Genomic DNA, 15516 nt, shown 5'->3' with positions numbered 1-15516 from the left:
AAATAATTCTGATATAAAAATGTCCGACGAATAAATAATAATAATAAAAAAACCAACAAAAAACATACCGACTTCGGAACCGTTACAATTTGCCAATGCGTTGCGTAGCGAGGTTGTAATTAATGGAAAATATTTTTAATAATGACTAATTCGTGCAAAGCGACGATAGTCGGCTGCCCCAGAACAAAAATCCAGACATATTGAGAATTTTAGAGTTTTTTTTACGCTAAAAAACCTTTTCAATATTTACAACATTTTAAGTGTGTCCAAATACTTGTTCACAAAATCTGGATTATCTCCAATTACAGGAGTTATTTTCATATTATTTTTTGACATCTCATCAAAGATGAAGAAGAATATGGAAGTCTGGGCATTTACGGGGCTGACGACCGTTATCGGCTGGTTTAAGTGATCACTTTACACACGTGTAACATTCACCAATTCTACCCATTATTAACAACCACACTACTCAAATTCTCGGTATATATGAACTATAAGTTCTATATATATGAACCAATTTAGAAACCTTGTTCTTGAATCACTAGAACTTGATGTAAAGAAGCTTTTTATTAAGCAGAAACTCTTATATTAGTATGTGAGGTCCGAATCCTGGATTATAATCACACACATGTCAAAAAATAACTTTTCAATATTCATAATTTTGCCGGACATTCTTCCGAGTGACTGGATTTAGACTACTTTTATCCTTCTTTTGACAACTCCATGCTTGGAAGTACAAACATTAGGGTTGGTACCGGGTCTCCTTTGCGGACAATTAGTTTAATTTCCGCTGTTAGGCTTTTATTTGCCACAACTGAAAACGATTCTGAATAATATAAGTACTTATATTGTTGGCTTAACACATTTTGTAGGCAAATTCTTTGTTTTTAATGAATGTTTTACTTAGTAAATACCACTATTTCTTAAAATCTACTGTGACACGTGTTTCGATGCATTGTTGAAAATGATGCGGAATAAAAGGAAGTAAAACAATAATGGATAGATTTTGCCATAATTTGACTGCCGAATCAATTAATGATAATACTTTGTTCACAACATTCAGAGTGTGTTCAAATACATGTTCACAAATCTGGGTTTCTCCACTTAGGGGTTTTTTTTTATACATTTTGACATCTCTACATAGATGAAGAAGAATATGGAAGTCAGGGTATTTACAGGGACCTGGCAAGTCATTAGCCCTATAAATACCCAGACATTCATATTGTTCTGCATCTAGGTTGAATTGTCAAATTGTAAAAATACTTTGTTGTTTGTACTGCTTTAATAAATAGAAAATGGAAAAAAAAATGCAATATGCACCATAAGTTTTCAAAATCCACTTCTTTAATAGATTTATACTATCCACTGACACTTCGTGATGGAATTGCATTTTAATATATTATTAGATTAAAACCAATATTTTTAGCTTTTCCACTTTATTTCCAGTCTTTTCCACTTTATCACCAGTCTGATGATGTCGGTAACGACGAAACCCGGCCACTTCTTTAGTATAAATTTAATAAACGTGCTAGCTTATCGCGCATTCTGCCTCTCGTATACCATGAAACTAGACAGTCTTTGACATGAAATTCTTGGTGGCTGTTATTCAACTTCGGACACATTTGTTTGGTGAGCTGAATAACTGATTAGGAAATCACAATCAGCGCTTGTTCCCCGACGAATGCTTTTTGCTTGAGTCACTCGCTGCCACTTTGTTGAGTCAGACGTAATTTCAAATCATTTGAATAAATCGAAACAATATTTGTATTGTTGTATCGGTTTCCCCGTCTAAGGAAAATATGTTTCTGCAACTTTCACTTCTATTTTACTGTACGCTAAACGGACGATTTGAATATTTCAAATATTTTATTTACGTACATTTACATAGGATGTGTACATTAGCGGACTAATTTCTGTAAAGCTAAATCTTCCAACCAACTAAAAGTTAACTAATATGAGTGGTCAAGGTTTGTATATGTTTGGATGAATAGGCAAATAGGTGCAAATTCAACATAATTTCATGGGTGAAAATTCAACATAATATCATGAGCAAATTAGGAGATATAGCCAGGCCTTCTTTTTCCATGTAACGCGGTAGAACGTTACCTTTTTTCACAGATACATTTAAAAAAATCAAAATCAAGTATCCGAAACAATGTTTGCGCTTACGTAATTACAATGTTTATCTATATAATTCGTCAAAATGATAAAATATAGTATTGTGATAAATATTTCAATAATATTAGATTATATATTTTTTAGTTAAAAGCTTAATATGAAGTGAGTTCCGGGACCTTTTTTGTTAAAAAAAAAAGCCCTGGATAAAGCGATGAAGGCATAACAATTAAACGAGGGACGTTCGGGAATGGCCAGATCTTAAAATGATCCGTGCAGATGCAGTGATAGAGTGATCGGATTTCAATATTGAGTGAATTTCGTTCACGAACCCTATTTAATTAATTGACTGGTCTGTGATTTACTGATTCCATTGTGAGTATTCGTAATTTTTTTCGCAGGCAATGATGATTGCTAAGGAGATTCTATTGTATTACGCTCATATAAGGAAAATAATTAACGATTAATGCCTGTTAATCCGCGCATGCGTGCGTGAACTTAAAAGGGAAAAAAGGCGGAAAGCACCAAGTATATTTCTACGAAGAACTACCTGAAACTTGCACTGCATTAGAAAGTGTAATTCGTATAGAAAAATCGATAGAGCTGATCGATGTCATAAATATCGCTTGTAAATATCGTCACCCATGAATGTTATGAATTCTAGAAACCAACACAAAATTAGAGCACATTCAGAAGGCAGTGGTCCCGGGGTAGAAACATTCGCAAGTCGCGAGGCAGCGACGAAGTCAAAAATGTTCATAATTTGTATCAACAAAACAATAAAATGATGTTTTCTTTTACTTATTATTTTTCATCTTGGTATAGGCCTTGTGACCTATTTTTAAGAGGGATGAGCCTCCTACAGTGTCGATTTCCAGCTGACATCCATCTCTTTGGTGGTCTGCCCGGAAGGTGCTCTATCTTGGGATTGTCCGTGCAGTGCAATGTGGGGGGAGTCTGGATGGTTCCATTCTCCTCACATGCGCAAACCATTGTCTTCTTCGTTGCCTTCCCCACCTAACTATATCTTCAATCTTCATCGGTTCCTTCATCTTTGATAATCTACAAGAGACGTCTGAAGCGTTACTATCTATTCTTGGCACCCTTATTGTTCGTCATATTATGCCTCCCTTGGATCCTGTCCCTCTCCCCCTTAATTCCTTACACGATCCAGCACTTTATCTTTCAATATTTTAATCAATTTACAGCATCATATGTGAAACATACAATATTAAAATTATGTGATCATTTTTAATCATTAATGTTTTTTTCTTCTTAGTTTCAACTTATATGTATAAGCATTATCTGCCCACTGGTTTTAAACAGCGGTATAATGTACATCTTTTAAACTTTCTTAGTTGGTTGTAAAATATTGCTTTATAGTAACAAGTCCGCCAATGTGCAAACGAATACTCTCTCGCAGTGAAAATACCCTATTTTGGGCGTGTAAATGACGATAAAGCCTACATTAATTACATATCTCATAGATTAATTAATTGACTAATAACCTCCCCTTTTTATATTGCCATATTTTCTATTAAAAGCTCTCTTTTTATTAAATACCCGCATGGTCCGCAGCCTCCAGCTTTTAATTATAACATTTCATATTCCACGATGATTTGTTGTGAAAAATAAAATTATAAAACGAAAGTGATTTTATTTACGAGTGAGTGAATGGCCGCACAATAATTACATATATCAAAACGGAACATGTACAATTGACTAGTTGTGTTTATTATCAATTAACATGAAAATATGCGAAGACTAGGCTTTCTCCAAAGGCAGAATCAACTTCCGCGAAGAAACGGTTCGACCTCGCTTCTACTCCTGACCATTTGTCATAAAAGTTAAATATAACGACTAAGATTTTAAAAAAACGTTAAAATAATATCTGCTAAGCTTCATGAAAAAATTAAATAAATAAAAAATTCATTTCAGTCATAACCTTAAATGTATCACTGAGATATAATTATTTCACGCACTACATAGACAGCGAACAATTAAAAAAAATGAATTAGTAAAATGGTAATATTATTTAGGCCAAGTATTCCTAAGTCACAATTTAATTTTCTCTTAATCCAGATACCATTTTACGTAATTTATTTTTTTCTTATTTTTTCAACACCGTTTTTGCATTAAAAAAATAAGTTTTTCTTAAGAGTTATTGAAAGGAAAGGAGTTTAAAAAATCATAAAAAATCATGTTTTTTTATATTTTCCATATACAGTCGAACTCGGTTATAACGAGGATGAAGGGACCGACAGAATTTGCTCGTTATAACCGTTACTCGTTATATCCGAGAATAGGTATTTTTTTAAACATACCTATCACATGAAGTATGATAATAATCAAGTATTATCTGGAAGGGTCACATAACACAATATGCTATTCTAAAAAACAAAAAATATTCCATATATTTTTTTAACTGAGCGTGAACACACGTACAGCCCTGAGCGCGGCCTAGCGCATTTTGATTTGAACGCTTGATACAAGCTTGAGATCTAGCCCTTAAGCGCCTAATACTCATGAGCACGTACCCTTTCCCTATGAGTGCCTGGCGTAGACACCATATAAAGTTAGTGAAACAACAATATTAATGATATTTACAATCTATGCAAATCTAAATTTTACCAATTTCAGAATATTACCTAACAAAATTCGGACTCAAACAAATTTCGTGATGATGTATGACCGTTGAGGTGTCGAGAATATAAAATGATAGTGTATTTAATACAATACTTACGCAACTGCTTACTAGTAAAATGGAATCTCCATTGGTTATGCGCGTTGTAAAAAAAATGTTGATTGAAAAATGATCACGCGGCCCTGACATACAAAATTCATGAAGAATGTAAACTGACGTACCCAATATTTTGTACAACTGTCGTAATATACTCGTGCTTCAATAAATCATATGCCTGCTCAGTATCCTGAATTATAATAAAAAATAATAAAACAAATAACTACAGAAAACATTGTTGGTATTTCACAACAAAAAAACAACGCATCAAAAAAAAAACTTACACAATTTATTCTCTTGTGAAAAATATTGACAAATTGTGTGTGTATTAATTTTATTTTACTATTCTCTTAGTAGAAACAGTGGTCCGAAAAGTAAATTGTATACAGTTTTTTGAATTTTTATAAAAAATCAAAAATATATATTATTGATAGTCTATTAAACACTTCCCGATGAAGGATGATTACGTCTTTACTTTACATTATTTAGGAGAGCATCTTACTCGTCATATATAATATAATCGTATGCTGAAACTTCAATTTATAATTTAAAATAACCCTACGTAATTGCCACTAGATCAATTTAAAAAATCACCTTTATTAGGTAGGTAAATTTATGAGCTAAAAAAAGCGGAGAAAATGAACGCGATTGTTATATTGTTGGATTCTGATTATACTTATGAAGAAAGTCAAATTGGAATTAGAACATCGCAGTTCGCACCTGCGGAGAGTGGAGTGTGGTGCTTCCCGAACTGCGGCGTGTGATTTGTGAACGGTTCTATACTTATGTACATATAGTCAAAACGCCAAACCCGAGGTGCCGCATTCCTCCATCTAATTATCAGTCGCCATTGCATAACTCGCTTGAACGAGTCCGAGAACACTCGTATCATATATATTATACTACTCTAATCAATATTTTCGCTTATTATATACACTTCGTATAATTCAGCGTGTCGGATTGTACAACGCCACTCTTTCCAGCAAAAAATGCGTGTGTGTATTTTTTGTCCGCAGTCTTTTCACCAATGCAATCGTGAAATCGAAACGTGGAAACGAGATTTATTTATTTTATTTTAATTTCATCACACACATAATAAAAAAATAACAATAATGTCCCCTCACCGAGTTTTCCCGTACGGAGGGCACATTTTACAATACGTATTTATAAAATTATATGAAAAAAATCGATTACGACATGCAATTAATTAGGATATGTATAATTAATTAATAATAATTAATAATTAATAATAATTAATCAGGTATGTCAAATACTTGAAAGCGGCCGGGTCAGGAGTCGTAATAATCGTCGGGTATGTATGAGGAGATGCATGAATGTAGAAGAGGCAAAGAATGTTTGCAAAGACAGAGTGGTGTGGCGTTCGATTCTCTCTGCCTACCCCTGCGGGGAAGCGGCGTGATGGTTAGTTAGTTAGTTTTTATTAATTAGGATATGGCATGGTCTATTTCAGATCTACCCACTTCCATATTAGTAAAATATAATTCGTGTAGGAAGTACATTGAAAAATTGAATATTTACGTAGAAATAAGACTAATTCAAAATAATCTCCTATCCGGAAGATACCGTATTAGGAACGTGGAGAAATGCCAAAAAATGAAGTAAAAACAATAAAAATCTGGTTTGTCACCAATAAATTTTCATTGAATAGTGATAAAACATAATATTACGTTAGGTACCATTTGCGATAAATCTCTGTGACCGGATTTTAATATATAAATTCACGTTCACATTTATAATCAAAACGATAATTAACAAAACATGGCATTATCAAGTAGGTACTTGAAACTATACTGAAATACTTGAAAGTAGGCAGGTGAAAAGTCGGAATAATTGGCGGGTATGTATGCGATGCATACGTTTGGAAGAGGCGAGGGATGTAAAGTTATCGGCTCGTGGTCTCGTGGTTAATGTCGCGAACTCTTGAGTGAGAATTTTCAGGTTCGAACCCACTATACCAAAACCTGATTACCACGTTTAATAATGTATAGCTACGAAAATAGTATAAAAAAATTATATTCGTGTAACACAAAAACCATATGTCACTTTAAAAAAGACAAGAGTGGCGTAGCATTCTATTCCCTCTGCTTACCCTTTCGGGAAACGGCTTAGTGGTTATTTAGTTATTTTATAATAACCATAATTGTCCGCCTCCGTAGTGTAATGGTCAGCACGCTCGGCTACCGTTCTGGAGGTCCCGGGTTCGATTCCCAGGGGGGGGTCAAATAAATATAAGTGATTTTTTCACTGTAATATTTATTCAATATTACCCTGGACTGGTACCTGAAGCGGAGGGCTGATCACCTTTCCTTCATGTGTAAACGATCGAGATAACACTGCGTTTATATGAAGCAGTGCCCTATGCACTATTGGGGTGCGGATAAGGGTTTATTATATATATAATTGTATATGCCCCCAAACATGCAAAAATATAAATTTCAAAATGCCACGTAAAGAAATATCTCGGTGTATTAATATATGAAGTGGAAATCCAAAATAATTACACTAGTTTAGAAAGTTAGAAAACTTGTATTTAGTACGCCAAGATTTAAATGATATCTATGTAACGTTTATGAAAAAGTTTGTTAAGGTGAGAATATGTAAGTCTGGGTATTTACAGGCCCAAAAACCTATCAATGGCAGGTGTAATTGATCAATTTAGCATCGATGTAATATTCACCACCTGAAATTAATTCTAATTAAAAAGTACATATTTTAGTAATAGTATTGCGTCATGTTTATTCATTTAAAAAAACCCTATGGCTTGTACCCCGCCAAACAATTGCATTTCACATATCGCTCTCTTCAACAATGTCATAAGTAATATATATCCAAAAACTTGACTTTTCAGGAGATCTTTTTTAAAGTTTAAAAATATAATAAAATGTATTAAAAATAAATATCAAACCACTTATTGAACTTTTTACTTCTCCATTTGAAAATATATTTTTAAAAAAAAATAACAATACATTTTTTTCAAAACGCAAAAACAACACTTTCTGCCCTGTAGCGGGTAAATTTTAATTTTTAATTAATGTTTACTTAGTAAATACCACTATTTCTTAAAATCTACTGTGACACGTGTTTCGATGCATTCATTTTCAAATACCGTATAAGTACTAAGTAAAACATTAATTAAAAATAAATAGATATTACCACTAAGTGACAATCAATTAAGGTAAATATTAAGTTAAAAATATGCCGCATTTGCTGGGATATAGTACATTTCCTGGGCATTCCGAAAACATGCACAACTGAAAATTAACGATTTTTGATAACTACATGTTTGTACTAAATACTCGTTATGTGAATACATCAATAAACAAAATACATACTGTTGATATACGATCATGATAATGCTAACGAAGCTGTCATACGTGAAGTATGAATTAAGTACGTTTTTCCCCAAGAAACTGATACAGGGTTTAGAGCTACCAACAATGGATAAATTAACCATAATATTCATAGGTGTGGCTTGTAATGGCGTTTCTTCGAGTCGAATACTTGTTTCTGTTATCTCGTTTCTTATTTCTTTTTCCATGGAGATTTTTAATAGGGGGCCATCAAATGAACGCAAACGTAATAAAACGCGTATTTTCTTTACATATTTTACGGTTGATAATAAAATTAGTATGTAAATTATTAAAGCACGATCGTATCATTTAATTCTCGTTTTTGTTTGAGTATTTTTCTAGTAAGTATATAGTAGTTGGCTATCATCGGGATTTACCTCTTCTATACCTGAAGAACACCCTTGAATATGGGTTTTTATTATACTTAGATTCCCATTTTCTATAAATTTCGTTCATAAAACAAAACAAAAATTGCTTTGCAAGAGAAGGTCTGTCGGGAAGCCTAGATGCTTCCGTATCAAATCTGGGAATGCGGTGGAACAGCTTTCAATATATGTTGCGATTCCAAAGACGGTGAAGAGAACGCATGTGTCCATTCTGTAAGAGTTGGAAATCGAAGTTAGACTCTCCACTATTTGATCTCGGCGAATTCTCCAATATGTCGTTCACCGTACCAAAGTTCTGGAATCCATGAGACTTGGAAAGCTGACTGAAGCCTCTGCTTCTCGGGATAGCGAAGGATGGAGAGAGACGACAAACACCTAACCGAGAATATTTGATAAATAATTCACCAATGACCAGGATCAGTAACTGATCAGGCTGAGGTGGAAATATCAAAACCGTACAAAAGCATAATCTTTCACTGAAAAAACTCACATACTACAAAATATTATCTTACACATATCGTAGTCGTACAGGAGAAAGTGCTAACTATCAAAATGTAAAATGTTCAGGAGGGTCATTTAAGTAAATTTTGCTTGGCAAGAAAATAAACATCAATGCTGTTTGTCATTTTAAACAAGTCAATATATTTTTCTTCCAAGTTTAAAATCCTTTGGAATTTTTTTCAGGGCCATATTAAGCTAGTAAGATATCAAATAGTCAATGATCACGTTTTTGTAAAAAAATGCGCTTGGTCATTATTTACAAAAACGTGATGGCTTTCTCCTGTATGACTACGATATATTAAATGTCGAAAACAAACATTGATTTTTTGAGTCTACTAAATTGTATGTTATTGTTAAAAACATATAAAAATAAATTTGTAACATTTTTTTAGCCTTGTTATGGCATTTTCAAACGAACGATTTTAATATTTAATATATATATATATATATATATATATATATATATATATATATATATATATATATATATATATATATATATATATATATATATATATATATATATATATATATATATATATATATATATATATATATATATATATATATATATATATATATATATATATATATATATATATATATATATATATATATATATATATATATATATATATATATATATATATATATATATATATATATATATATATATATATATATATATATATATATATATATATATATATATATATATATATATATATATATATATATATATATATATATATATATATATATATATATATATATATATATATATATATATATATATATATATATATATATATATATATATATATATATATATATATATATATATATATATATATATATATATATATATATATATATATATATATATATATATATATATATATATATATATATATATATATATATATATATATATATATATATATATATATATATATATATATATATATATATATATATATATATATATATATATATATATATATATATATATATATATATAATATATATATATATATATATATATATATATATATATATATATATATATATATATATATATATATATATATATATATATATATATATATATATATATATATATATATATATATATATATATATATATATATTATATATATATATATATATATATATATATATATATATATATATATATATATATATATATATATATATATATATATATATATATATATATATATATATATATATATATATATATATATATATATATATATATATATATATATATATATATATATATATATATATATATATATATATATATATATATATATATATATATATATATATATATATATATATATATATATATATATATATATATATATATATATATATATATATATATATATATATATATATATATATATATATATATATATATATATATATATATATATATATATATATATATATATATATATATATATATATATATATATATATATATATATATATATATATATATATATATATATATATATATATATATATATATATATATATATATATATATATATATATATATATATATATATATATATATATATATATATATATATATATATATATATATATATATATATATATATATATATATATATATATATATATATATATATATATATATATATATATATATATATATATATATATATATATATATATATATATATATATATATATATATATATATATATATATATATATATATATATATATATATATATATATATATATATATATATATATATATATATATATATATATATATATATATATATATATACATACATATATATATATATATATATATATATATATATATATATATACATACATATATATATATATATATATATATATATATATATATATATATATATATATATATATATTAAATTGAAGTTCTACAACTTAAAAACCAAATCTATAAATAATATATTATCATTAATATTTAGGATTGTACGAATATATAAGTAATACCTTGTGGCATTCTCAAAACGTGACTGTGTTTTTGCTTGCTTTATCCATCTACTTCTGGTCAATCTGTATGAATTTTCTGAAGATGAAGTAACCAAAAGTGACGTCACTTCTATTCGCGGGTTATGTCATGTCAAATAACACTCGAGTCACGAAACGGTCATATGATCGAAGGTCCTCCTAGCAAAACACAATTAATGTTCAATGCCAACAGAAATACAACACCACCAATAAAATATATACATATACTCCTTAACTAATCGATGCGTGGAATTTCTAGTATTCTTTTTTAAAATTACACGATATTTTTTCCTATATACCATTTCGAGAAAGGTCATAAGTATCCATAATAATGAAAATAGTTGGTTTTGTTCCAAAACTTAAATACCACCTTTATTCAATTCAATTCAATTCAATTCAATTCAATTCAATTCAATTCAATTCAATTTATTCAATAATTAATATATACATTACAAACAAACATTTAAGGCGTATACATTAAAAAAAAAACAAATTAAAAATTACACAAGAAGACTCCTGTTAAATGTGTAGAAGAATCTCGCTTCGGAAAACTCCTTCGGACACATGGAACAGATCAATATCCAATGTGATATTGTTCAACATAGCGGAAGCTCTTCCTACAGGCATAACCATCGGCAGGTTGGTCCTGTGTATAGGAATCTGAAACAATCTATGCCGACGCTGTCTTAGGTAACCATCGGGAACATACAGACCAATGCTCTGGTATTATATAAGGTATATCAAAAAATTCACACATCCCACATACCACTTCAGGACCTGGGAGGTATGTGGAATGTGTGAATTTTTTTTAAACCTGAGGACAACAGTCTAGAAAGACGATAAGTTGGGATGAAGCCAGGTAGAAGAAGAAGATGTGTATGGTGTTTTGAATATTTGACAAACGTAATACAGTATCACGCCACATCCCATAGGCGTAAGTAACGCCAAATAAATAATAAATATCTCCATTTTTGCTCTTATGATTCCCCTCTTCTTCGGGCATTAAGTATTTCTTCATACATACATACACGATGACTGCTTTTTCATACTCTCAACTTGTCGACATTCATTCCAGATTTTTTTTGTATTAATATAAATTGTATACATTTATTAAAATCACAATTTTAAAACTTTTTTTTAATTGCAGAGACCCACCAAGCCACCTTGTGTCTTGTCGGTGCAATTAAATGTAATATTTTATATATGAAGTTTGAACTGATAGCAGTACCCACACAGTTGATGCTAACTAACGAACTAACCATCACGCCACTTCTCCGCAGGAAACAATCTTCGCCTATTCCACATTCATGCAACTCCTCATACATATCCGCCTATTATAGTTGACGCTTTTACAAGATACTTGCAATTAATCATTTCTTGCCCTTTGACTTGGATTACAATATGTACTCGATTATCCGCGGTAGCCTATTGTAATCTTGATTACACTACATCACTCAGCCGGCGTGCATAATCGGGACTCACTGATTTTCACGTGAGTACTTATTTTTTGTTCAGAAAACGGACTTATTTAACCATTATGATTGTTCTTTTATCATTATAATTAAATTGCTTATTTAATTTGCTAATAATAAACTAAGCATAGAATGATAGATTAGCTTGTCAAGGCGGGATTATCAATAGCCCGCAACTTAATTTTCTTTAAACCCTGGATCTTTTAACGTACTTGCATTATTTTGCTTAAAACAACGTTTTTGTATTGAAAAAATAAGTTTTTCTTCGAATTAAATATATTGTTTTGAAAAAAATAGTTTTTCGTCGAAATAAATATAAGGTTTTGAATACAAAATAATTATTGAAAGGTAAGGAGTTAAAAAAATTTGTAAAAAATATTTATTCGCCAAATTCCAATATATATTCTAAAAAAACCAAATGTACGTGGACAACACGTGTGGCTTCTCGCGCAACCGGTCGGTACTAACTTTGCATATTTGAGGGTACACCTTTAAGCTAGAAGTGCGCCATTTTCTAGCTTTTCTAGGGGTGGCACACGTAGAGGGTAATTTTACCCGATTGAGATGGTATTCGCCACTTTTTTCGGTTTACATTCCATTCCAACTTTTTGATGTCAAATTGAACCAAATTTGTACAATGATTAGCTTTATTAGTGATTAGGTATGAACGATCGAATCCAAAAACCGAATTGAGTTCGCCCTTCCATTCAACCTTTAATTGCAGTACGGAGCGAGCATCACTCGCTATATAAAAAATACGCGCGCTAATTTCGGACGAGCGACGTTCGCAAGCAAGTATGTAATACTAAGTATGTATCTATAAAAAATATTTTTAACAGCATCGAAAAAGTTTGTGAATTGTCTCTAAATTATAATCAAAATTTCATTCGTCATTAAAAAATGGATGAATTTACATTCAGATCCAAGTAAATGCATTGATTCAATTTTTCAAAATTATTTACGTGCAATTTAAAGGGATAAATTAATATTCATTCGATAGCACATTTTAGTCCTTCAAAGTTGAAATAAAAGAAAGACACTATCCACGTATGCAAACTATGGATTTTTTGCAATTACGATTTTCCGTATGGTTTTGGTCCTCTTTTGCAGACTGTCATAGATTCGAGGTTTGAATCCCACTCTAACACAATTTGATTAATATTTTTCAAACACAAGCCACTTGTGTTTGAAAAATAACCAAGAGAATCCACTCTAACACAATTTGAATAATATTTTTCAAACACAAGCCACAGGTTTTACACAAAAAAAAAATTAAAGAGTTTTATATATCGTTAAGTACGTAAATACTTCTTTAAAAAATATGTTTACAGGGAAAAAAACTAGTGAAACATAAAATGGTTGGTAAGCCATTATAATATTGAACGAGGACATATTTTTTTAAATATGTTATTTGATAGCGAATAATCTTGTAAACTGGACCTTAGTTTGGTCTACGTATTAACTCAAAGCACATCAAATGCAGAGTTTTTTTGTGACTTCAAAGTATTAAAATAAATTAGTACTATTGATACTTTATATTGGTAAAAACCATTAGTTTATCCACTGATTCATATATTTTACGAGGAGAACTAAAACATTTTAAATAAGTTCATATTAAACTTTTTTCTTCGCCTTGCAACCGCCTGAAACGAGGGGTTCGATATGTAAAAAAAATACTATTAATTTGCATGACGTATTACCATTTAGTTTTTAAGTGGCGATTGTATGAAAAATTTATTAGTCAATAATATCTTATATTCGGTTTTTGCTCACGACTCTCGTTTCACAAGGTTTCGGGCAATCAAGTTACCTACGCGTTGATGTCTTTTCCTACATCTTGACGTGGTGGTGCCAAAACTACATACATTCGCCCAGAAATAATTATTAAATATAAGAAAACTACAAACGTGAAGAGAAATTAATCACAATAGCCGTGAGAAAAATAATAAAACAATATTCGGCGATCCCGAAACGGAGTACCAATGAATTTTCAGAAAATATGACAAGAACAATACGGAATATTCTGACGTTTCAAACGTATACAACTAAGTGTAAGTTTACCTTTTCTATAATGTTGAGATGAGTCCGTTCTCCTTTGCAAATAATCCAACTTGAGACACAAAATTTCAACGACAAATCACTGATACCACTGGCACATATCACATTTGCGAAAATACACGAGATTTCGCGCAAACTTAACTGTTAAAACTTCGAATCCTTCACGACGGAGGATTGTTAAATAATATCTCACGGATATTCTTCGCGGCACTGTCGTGGCATGAGATTCGACGACACATACCACACAATCTCACAACACGGCATGTATCGCGGCAACCATTGAAATTCCTCAGCAAAGATTATTTATAACATGAATCGCAAGCCTTACCTATACAATTCTCGACATTCTATACGGTTCTCAGATGTGAAGAGAAAGATGGCGCGCTACATAATGTGTTCCAACTCTCTTTAAAATTTTGTTGTAATGAAACTTCCTTCTACCTCATGCCAGCCGGCCTTCGCTTTGTCTCTTTTTATCTTCTTTCAACCTCAGTAGAGCGATAAAGGTAGATACATTTTAATATTTTGAAGAAACCTTCGTTCGGAGCTTAAAGTACCTGTTCTTCAGTATTTACCTCACATTTGCTTTGAAATATAGTGGAAAACCTTCACATTACGCTGTCTCGCTCTATTACGGGTGAAACGTCAGGTGTAGAGAGAAAGAATATATCTGGCGTGTCTACGATTTGAATAAAACGTGTATTGGGTGGAACCCGTTATACTCGAAGAAATATACCTGTATATACCTGCAAACCCTGAAGATAGCCATCTCTTTTTACTCCAGCCAGCACGTAGTCAGGTAG

General features: G+C 30.1%; 1 protein-coding gene across 1 annotated transcript in view; it reads right to left on the bottom strand.

Annotated features, from left to right (window-relative positions):
• The window catches only part of Myo10A (unconventional myosin 10A), a 196982-nt gene extending 181978 nt beyond the window's left edge, over positions 1-15004 (bottom strand). The window contains exon 1 of the mRNA XM_088277420.1: positions 14717-15004. The gene's annotated coding sequence lies outside the window, so the exon portion shown is untranslated. The remainder of the gene's footprint in view (positions 1-14716) is intronic.
• Positions 15005-15516: the final 512 nt, after the last annotated feature.

The sequence above is a fragment of the Brachycentrus maculatus genome, unplaced genomic scaffold, assembly GCF_059751285.1.
Source record: "Brachycentrus maculatus isolate JH-2025_06_01 unplaced genomic scaffold, ASM5975128v1 h1tg000042l, whole genome shotgun sequence".
Classification (NCBI taxonomy): Eukaryota; Metazoa; Arthropoda; class Insecta; order Trichoptera; family Brachycentridae; genus Brachycentrus; species Brachycentrus maculatus.
The sequence above is the reverse complement of the archived record's forward strand: the minus strand, read 5'-3'. Positions and strand labels throughout refer to the sequence as shown.